Source organism: Solanum tuberosum, unplaced genomic scaffold (genome assembly GCF_000226075.1).
Source record: "Solanum tuberosum cultivar DM 1-3 516 R44 unplaced genomic scaffold, SolTub_3.0 scf00344, whole genome shotgun sequence".
NCBI lineage: Eukaryota > Viridiplantae > Streptophyta > Magnoliopsida > Solanales > Solanaceae > Solanum > Solanum tuberosum.
Window position 1 is genome coordinate 296,144 of NW_006239273.1, and position 11,173 is coordinate 307,316.

Consider the following 11,173-nt stretch of genomic DNA (forward strand, 5'->3'; position numbering starts at 1 on the left):
AAGAGTGCGATTTATATATATATATATATATATATATATATATATATGAAATTTAATTAGCTAAAGTACTCCCTTTACCCTATTGTCCATATTATAACTAAAACTTTTTGTTATGCTTAACCTTTTATTTAATGAAACTTTTAACTATTTTATATTTTCTAAGAGATTAATTGAGAAATATTCAAGAGAATAATAATGAAAAGTATTTTTTATTTATTTATGCCCCAATTTACTTTTCTTAAGAAATATGGTGTATCTCAACAATTCACTCAATATAGACTAGAGAAAATATATTATTGAATTTTATGATTTAAAAAATATGTCAAGTAAGAAATTAAGATTTAAAATTTATAAAAAAGAAAAAGAAAAAAAGAAAGAGATACTATTTCTTTAAACAAAAGAAAAAAAGATAAATACATTAAAATAAAAAACTAAACAAAACATAGATTATTTTATTAACGGATGATATATAATTACCCCTCTAATTATAAGACTTAATTAACAATTTTTGAAAGTGGTATAAAGACCCCATTTTTCAACCAACTTCAGTTATATTTTTTTTTTTGGCAAATCACCATCTCAAACACCTGTCCATTACACAGACTATTGTAGTATAATAATTGATTATCAAAGTCACTTATTTTGTTTTGTGTTTTAAAAATTAGTTAATTATCAAAATCATTCAATTTTACTTAGAATTAGTGTTTAGATTTATTTAGGATCAATTTATTCTAAATATGACTTAATTTTTAACTCGATCCAGATAGTTTGACTATATTAGAGATACATCTTATAAAACATTCAACCAAAAAAATATGATGGTTAAATATTATTGCGGACAATTCTAATGTTTAAAATGTTAGAAATTGAAGAACCATCATATTCTTATAGTTAAATGTAATTAAGGGCTTTTCTTTTATAGTCAACTTATTATATGATGGTTAGAAACAACGATTATAAATTTTCTTAATAAATTAGAGTTGTCGTTTCATTAAATAGGTATTAAAAAATTTAGGCTAAAATGACCATATAAGCTAAGTTGGGTGACTATACAAATTAAATAGACAAAAACAAAATGAGTGACTTTGATGACCAATTACAAAAATATTTGTTTGGTCAAGTTTTTAAATCTGGTTATTTCGGAAAGTGTTTTCTTTTTCAAAAAAGTACTTTTCAGAAAAGTATTTTTGATGAAAAATAATTTGTGTTTGACCAATGTATTTTAAAAACACTTTTGACCAATAATTAGTGTTTGATCAAATTTTCAAAAAAAAAAATTCAGTATATTTTTCTCAAAAGTATCTTTAGGGAAAAACTATTTTTTTAGCTTTAAAAAAAACAATTTTTGCTACTTTCCAAAAATACGTATTTTCCCTCAAAAGTTTAGTCAAACACCACACTTTCAAAAAATAAAAATTGACCAAATATGTGACCATTCATATATTCAAGTCTCTAATAAACTAATATGGTGTGGTGTACGAACCAATGTGAGTACAACTTGTTTGGATGGTTGTTACCAATTGTATCGTATTGTTAAATCCATCATCATAATAACGAATCATTTATGCAATAATTAATTTGGTGTGATTGCATTTTTTTCTTCTCATTTTGTATTTAATTATATATTACTTCTTTCGTTCATTTTTACTCATTCAATATTGACTTGGCATAACTCTTACACCTTGTTTGAGTGGTTGTTACCTTTTGCATTGTACTGTATTGTTGGTTTGAGTACAATGTTCGTTTTGATTGTTACTTAAATTTTACTAAATCGTATCGTTTAAATTCATCGTTAGGTAACAATGAAAAGACACATTTTGTATAACGACCGATTTGGTGTGATCGCGTCATTGTTTTAATATTTTCTTCCTATTTTATCTTTATTTATTATTTAATAATTATATTTTATCCTTTACCCTACTCTTTTATAGTAGCTCTACCTCATACCATAGTTTTCTTGTATGCTTATCATTCAAATTTTGGATGGGTGACACTATGTAACAACAAAGAACAATACAATCTATCCAAACATTGTATTCATTAAAACAATATCATACGATACGATACAATACAACACAACACAACACGATACAATACAATACGATACATTATGAAACAATATGTAACAACCATCCAAACAAAGTGTTAAGAACCAACAAATAAAATGACAATTTTATCATCACCTTTTGAATATATATAAATTGAACACTTTAGGAGACGATATTATAAATAATAAAAATAAATTAGAAACTAAATAATAAATTATTATATTCATCAAAACAATACAATACAATACATAAACCATCCAAACAGAAAGTTAAATTTTTATCGTCCATTTTTTTCTTGCATGTCTTTGAACATTTTTAAGAAAAAAATTATGTGATTGTCCTGTATGAAAATAACCTTCATGGAGTATTTATTACAAAGACAAATATAGTCCCATGTTACCAAATTTGCTTTAGATGCCTTTCTCAACTAAGGAAAAAATCAACCCTAATTAGAAAAAAAATATCATTATAAAAACTCAGAAATCGAGACATTAAAGGAAGAGGAACCAAGAATTGATGTGAGACCAATTTTAGAAATATTAATAGAGACCTGACTTATTTGTCTTAATTAATTAATACCATAAGAAAGATAATCTTGAAAGGTTTGCCAATCCCTACAAACATCAAATACATTAATTCAAATAAACTATAAAAAGCATTTGATTTCGTACATGCTACAATTGAGTGGCCAATTACATACAAACAACCGAATTCACTGATTCTAAATTTTGAATTTAATATTAACAAGTAACAACCACGCCTTATGATTCGATAAAAAAAAATTGTTGAAAGGTTTTTCAATTCTCATCGTGGTTTGTAGTCTATTACATAGTGGGGCTTTACCCAATGTGCATAAAGTATTAACCACAGAGTGCTTACTCGAAGGGCAGAAGCGGTGACAGAGATTGTAGCGGCTGCAGGTTATTTCGTGGTGAAGTAGCAAGTATTCATCCATCATTAACCAGAGGTCTCGGGTTCGAGTCCTATTGAGTACGGAACCACCTTTGTTAGGAAACACTTTACCTATCAATGTGGAACTTTCTGGTGCAAATTTAAATTTAATTAATCTCTAATATGAATATCAAACACCAGATGAGAAAACATAAAAAACAATACCTCATGAGTCAATAAGAAAGATAATCTTGAGAGGTTTTCCAATCCCCACAAACATCAAATATATTAATTCAAATCAACTACAAAAGGATTTAATTTCGTACATGATACAATTGAGTGACCAATTTAGTTACAGACACAACAGAAACTACTTATTAACAACATAATTCATTGATTCTAAATTCTGAATTTGATACTAACAACAACATATCATGATCCGATAAGAAAGATAATATTAAAAGATTTTCCAATCTCCACAAACATCAAATACATTAATTCAAATCAACTAAAAATATTAAGTACATATGATACATCAAATACATTAATTCAAATCAACTAAAAATATTAAGTACATATGATACATCAAATACATTAATTCAAATCAACTAAAAATATTAAGTACATATGATACATCAAATACATTAATTCAAATCAACTAAAAATATTAAGTACATATGATACATCAAATACATTAATTCAAATCAACTAAAAATATTAAGTACATATGATACATCAAATACATTAATTCAAATCAACTAAAAATATTAAGTACATATGATACATCAAATACATTAATTCAAATCAACTAAAAATATTAAGTACATATGATACATCAAATACATTAATTCAAATCAACTAAAAATATTAAGTACATATGATACATCAAATACATTAATTCAAATCAACTAAAAATATTAAGTACATATGATACATCAAATACATTAATTCAAATCAACTAAAAATATTAAGTACATATGATACATCAAATACATTAATTCAAATCAACTAAAAATATTAAGTACATATGATACATCAAATACATTAATTCAAATCAACTAAAAATATTAAGTACATATGATACATCAAATACATTAATTCAAATCAACTAAAAGCATTTAGTACATATGATACATCAAATACATTAATTCAAATCAACTAAAAGCATTTTGTACATATGATACAACTAAGGGGAGAGATGAATTTAGATATAGTAGATGCAACGCAAAGCATCACTTGTGAAAAGAAATAAAAAATAATTACGTATAAACAACATAATTCACTGATTCAAAACTCTGAATCTGACACTACTAACAACTTCATGAGTGCATATTTATGAGTCGTGTCATCAACAACGTACACATTTCAAATAATTAACAAGATGAGAACCCGTTAATCCAAAGTTCCAAATCGTTATGTTGCGTCTCTTCTGAGAAAATTGCAATTTGACTAGAACTTGAAGGAAAATAGCTTCTTTGCCTTTCATTTTTGTTGGAATTATTAATGTCACCAAGTTCTTGATCACCATTAACAATAGTACTACTAGTAGTACTATTTTCCAAAATTTGGTCACGTAAATCAGGTGCATTAAGAAGCTCAGCTAGAAAAGGATCGTCAACATCGAAACCAAACATGAAATTGAAGTTATAATTCTCCGTTTCAACGGACAAATTTGTTGGCGAATATGATTCTGATACTGGTTGTTGCTGTTGTGGTACTTGCTCGGACAATGATGAAATTGAGAACGATGATGATGAAGATGTTACAATATTAGTTGTCACATTTTCCTCTGTCATTACCTTGTGATTGTTATCATTTTCAGTAGTCTCATGTGGGTCTACTACTGAATTACTAGTAGTAGGACTCATAAAAACTTTAGTGCACCTGATTGCCTTTGTGTGGACAACCAAACACGGGGAGGAGGAGGACGATGATCCCCCGTGTCTAACGTCCTTTAGCGAATATTGTGAATCCCGAGGACTTGCATGTTCTTGATTATTTGGTTGTAGTTGGGCAATTGGGTTTTGTATGGTTGATTTTGCATGACTAGCAGAACGATGGCGTTGACGATTTGAAGATGTTACGCGATTTGGTTGACCAGAACGTGTTCCTTCTTGAAGTCTTCTCCCAATGTTGGTGTTCCAATAGTTCTTGATTTCATTGTCTGTTCGTCCTGGTAGCCTTCCGGCTATCAGAGACCATCTGCACTAATTATAAACATTTGTATATATTACATCACATCAAATGAAAAATTACAACGTATCTATATTTTCCTCATGCTTTTTTCTTCGTAGAAGCAACATGATCTATGATTTTGAGTCAGTGAGTGCATAATGTCACACCCAATGAAAAATTTAACAAATTTACTCTATGCTTGTTTTTTTTCTTCGTAGAAACAAAACGGTCTAAGATTTTGAGTCAATGAGTTCAAAATATGTCACATATATTTTTCCTATATACTAAACAAATGACTAAAAAATTGAATCTTGAAAGAATAATGACCTGTTTCCAAGAAGCTTATGTAGTCTGATAATAAGATCTTCTTCATCTGGACTTATATTTCCCCTCTTGATGTCTGGCCTTAGATAATTTAGCCACCTTAGTCTACAACTCTTTCCACATCTTTTAAGACCTGTCAATTTATTATAAAAATCATTTAAGTAAATATTGAACGGACGAAATGAGAAGAAATCCTCAAAGAGAGAATCAGGAATGAAATAGCAAGATCAAACAAGTAAAAAGTCACGAAGGCTGACGATAATAATATAAGACTTTTTGCGAGAAGGTAGTTCAAGAATGTAATTATTATAATTATCCTAAATGTTCAGGAGAAAATTTAGAATCTATATAGTGGATTAAAAGAAATAACAAACTCTCCCATCAGACAAATGTTGATTTGACCGCGTAGACCAAATGAGAGATTAATAATTTTCATATATATGAATTATACATAAATATACAAGAAGCAAATGGTACTAACTTGAAGCTTACCAGCTCCTTTGGGAAGATTTCTCCATTTCCCTTCACCATGAACTTTGATATAATCTATTAAAATTTTATCCTCCAAAGGAGTCCATGCCCCTTTGTTTAATCCTTCTTTAGAACAACAAGGCTTTCTACCCATGATTTCTATACAAATTATAATATAATATATTATATTATATGGTTATCTTTTATGATTTTGTAATCTTTAGGACTTGGCAATTGTCAAGTTTTCAATATGCATATACTTATAGTATGACAATTTAATATCCACACCCCCACCTCCTTGCTAGGGAGAGGGGTAGGTAAAAATTGGAAGAAGTTGTCCCCCAAAATATCATTATCTTATATTAAATGATAAAACACATATACACAAGTTTGCTAATATTTCTGCAGTATACTTGTACGATTGGGACCATGTCTTTCTCTCATATAATTCCCTTTTTTTTATGAAAGTTACTTGCATCTTTTGCCTTCTTCCTTTGTAAGAAAGGTAAAACTTAATTTTACCGCTAGTCCCACGGGTCTGGAGAGACCGGAAGAGTGAGGTGAGGTTGTTTTCCATAAATTCTTGACTCGAGAAAATCATTTTAATTTTCAAAATATAAGTTTGAAAGAAGTGCAAGAGTAAAAAGCTATATGATGAAAATATTGACGAAATAAAATTACTTAACAGTAAAATAGCAAAGATAATCAAAATAAAAGAAATGCCAGTAATAATAAAATCAATGAATAAGATAAAGTTAATAGATTATAAGGTGCTCTAGACTAGAACCTTACTCACCTCTACCCCTGGACAGGGAGAAAAGGCTCGACTATTCACTAACTGTCTATTCTAATCCTCGACCTTGATGCTCTCTTATTTAGGATCATGTCTTTGATAAGTTGAAAATGTGTGATGATATTCTATCAACTAAATCTCAATCTTAAACTAGTTGGAATCAGTTATACGAATGCAGGCATGATAACAAAATGCATATTAGGTCTAATAGCGGTACTGAATATTGTTCAAGATTATATAAAAAAACAAATTACCCGAATTCCAACCGATATGTGATTTAACAAAAATGTCCAAGTGGGGCTTACACTTCACCATATATACAATCACTCCAAGTCACCCTAGATGATTTTGCTATGCCCCGAAACTCGTAATGATACTATTACGTTTTTATTTATTACATAAAATCCGTAACAAGAACTATACGTACGTCTCATTGATTATTTATGATCCAGAAAATGCAATATTATCTGTCCTATATTGTTTGACAATCTGGCAAGTTTGTTGGAGATAGTTACTGAAAACCTACAATTAATTTAATGATCACATAAACTTTAATACACACTAATCTAATATTACGTAATTAGCTAGATCCCACCAGTGCTCTTAACTGTCTCATTAATGATAAAAATAGTAGCATTATATTGTATTACATAACTGTATAGTATTTCTTTTTTAAAAGTCATATTACACCTGGAAGAAATTAAACTTAAAAGAGAAATAGGGGTATTATATTACTTTTGGGAGAATTTTTTAAATTTGACTTTTATACCGTCTTGGTGTGAGAAAAGAAATTTCAGTTATCATTATTTTTCCTTGATGTTAGTATACTCTCTCCGTCCAAAAATATTTATCATGTTTCAGTACTTCTCGAGTTTAACTAATTTTTAAAGTTAGATTGAAATAGATAAATTTAGTATTTTAAATTTAAATATTTGAAAACTACATGAAAAGCACGGTAAAATATAATGTTTTTATATCCAATGCATGAAAGAACACATTTTAAAACATTAATTAAAATTTATATATAATTTGACTCTCGAAATAAGAGTGAGTAATTTTCAGGCAACAGAAAATATGGTGGGAGAAGTCAATGTTACTAGAAAATTTTGACAAATCAAAGAAATCGTAAAAGGAAAAATAATTGAACAACAACTAAAAAAAATAGGGATACATAGGGGCGGAGCTAGAAGCTTAGATATGCGAACATAATAATTTTTGTTCAAATAATATTTTTATGTTACAAAATTTATTAAATATATACAAATATTAAGTTTAGAATTCAATTATTGTCATATGAAAATTTCAAAACCCATAATATTGAAATTTTGGCTCCGTCTTTGAGTACATAACATTTTTTTTTGTTTAACCATCTAATAGCTGAAGTCAACTTCGTCGACTAATCCTATACTAAAAGGATAAACTGTTTTATCAAGAATTCATTATTTTTAGGATTCAAATTCGATATTTCAAATTTCAATCATCTTATTACCTTCCTTAAGAAAAATGATACATAATAAGTTGTTATTTGTAATTGTTGTAGATATTCGAAATCCACTATATATCTCAGATGACCATCAACTTAAACTTAATTATGGTGGTTCACTTAAAAAGTCACTCAATTTAATTACGATAGTTCATTTGAAAAGGCACTCAACTTTGTTCTATAAAACAAAAGTCGCTCAACTTAGGATAGTTCATTTAGAAAGTCACTCAATTTAAAAATTAAAATCACTCAATTTTATTTTGTATCTCACAAATTACTCACCTATTGATGTCTTATTTAGAAAGTCACCGAACTATTTATTTTTTTAAGCGTAATTCTGCCATTTGACTACTCACTATTCAAATAAGATATACATAAAAAACTTTTGTTCACATAGCACTTCAAAATATTTCAATAAAAGTCAAAACAAATAAATAGAATATTACAAAAAATAAAAATAGAAAAAAAAGAAAAAGAAACGGGTATCATATTATTTCTTAAGATTTTAGCTTGAGACAAAGTTTTCATTTAACAAAATTTAATGAAATATGGTTAGGTGACTTATAAGTGAGACATCAATAGTTGAATGGTTTTTGAATTATAAATTAAAATTGATTGACAGTGAATTATCCTAAATTGAATGACTTTTAAATCATAAAATAAAATTAAATGACTTTCTTAATGAACTATAACATAAGTTGGGTGACCATCTGAAATATTATCTCACTTAATTAAGCCTTTGAAATCTTCGGAATATACAACAACGGAAGGAATTTTAAGATATATTTCTATACTATTGATCTGAACTAAATTTAAAATAAGACAATAACGTTTTTTTTATAACCATGATGATGTTCAGGCATACTTATGGGTATCCTAACTATTTTATTGGGTACCCGTTAATTGATCAAGTTATTTGAAATATTTTTTAAAAAAAAGTACTTTCCATTAAAATGATTAAAAAAATAATTCTTTAGTCTCATTGTCAGAACTTATTTCTAAATGTAACTAGAATGACATTCTACAAATGTGCATAAAAAGCATTTAGATGCGATTTATAAAGAAAATTTCAAAGAAATACAGATCAATCTAAGATATTACGCCACATAACATAATATTGCAATATATTATATAAAATTATAATCGGGGAAAACACTCTACATAATGGATCAATCTTGTATAATAATATATAATTAAAAGTGCACGCGTATACACAAAATATGGGCTAAATCGGTAAAATTAACGGTTAATGTTTGGTATTCGATTAGAATTTTTTTAATTTTGGATTCGCTAATTCGATAAGTAGTTAAATAGATTGTAAATATTGAATGTTTAAATTTTGAGTTTGATAATTTGATAATAGGTAAATCAAGTTTCGATTTTTACTAATAATGGATATTCATAGATTTACTAATGATTATTTAATTAGTTGTTAGTAAAAAGGTTTCAACTCATATGCAACAACCCCAAATCAAAATAGTTGTCTTATTTGGAGCTTTTCTCTCAAAACTTGCTTGTTAAGCACTCTTGAAAAACTAATGAAAATTTGTAAACTTGCTTGTTAAGTACTCTAGAAAAACTAAAGAAAATTTGTAGAGATTCATGAACTTTCTTCACCTCTTTAAAATGTCTTTTTTCTAATATTAGTGTTCTAAATATGATTTTCTCCATATTTAAGGTTCGAAATTAAGACTTCCAGTTAAGGATAGATCAGTTTCAATACTACATCACAATCTATATTTGTAATAAAATATAATTCTAAAACCTCTTGTCTTGTAATAAAAACACAACAAATATATTTATTAGAAAAAAGACATTTTAAATCAAAAGTAATAACCAAACAATTAACGTAAGTCATTTTATTTCAATTTTACATAATTTAAAAATACTTTTGACCATTTTTTTTTAAATGTTACACTAAAGTGGGTACTGATTATGGCATACAAAGAGAAAAGTGGTTAAGTATTTGATTAAACTTAGAAGTTAGTCAAACTAATTTATAAACATTTTTTAGTTTATTTATATGTTTGGCAGATTGAAAAGTGTTAATAAGTCAAAAACAATAATGTAGTCATTCTTACTTATAATTTTTCAACTTATAAAAACTTTTAGTTTGACCAAATGTTTTATTCTTTAATTCTCTTTTTTTTTTAAAAATAAATAAATAAAAATTCAAGCTTTCCTTGCAACAACTAAACTCCTAAATTCCTGTTCACACCGTATTAGTCGTTCCTCCTTTTCTTACCCAAAAACCTTTAAATTATAATATTTTTTCACAATTTGTTTTTAATAATATTATAGTTATGAAATACTGTCTCCGTTCACTTTTACACACCCATTAAGAAAACAATTATTGTTATAGATATTTTACCATATTATCTTAATTAATGTTTAGTATTGAGTCTTGAAAAATGATGTGGAAAATAATACTCTCTCCGTTTCAAAATAATTGAATTGTTCAGACATTTTTTATATTTCAAATTAACTTAATTGTTCTATTTTCAAGACTATTTTTAGAACATTCTTCCATTTTTTACCCCTCATTTGAATTTTCTATGTGATGAGTTTAAGAAACTTTAATTGCTTTGAATAATTTTAAAGATTAATTTGCTAATAATTAATAAAGGTAAAAATGGAAAGTAGTGTCTAAGTTATGTCATAATCTTCTTTTCATAAAAGGTGTGAAACACCTCCAATAATTCAATTATTTTGAAATGGAGTGAGTATTTAATATAAAAGTAAAACATGAAAAAATTATTGTCTTTTCTTAATCTGTCAAAAATGACAAGTAAAAATGAAAATCTCTTTGAAGAATAAGTGATAAGTAAAAATGAATTGCGAAAGTACATTAAAATAAATTATTTACTATTATCAATTTTTAACCAAACACATCAATTCGTAAGTACTCCCTCTGTCCCTATTCACTTATCTATTTTTGACTTGACACATCTATTAAGAAAATAATAATTGATATAGTAATTTTACTGT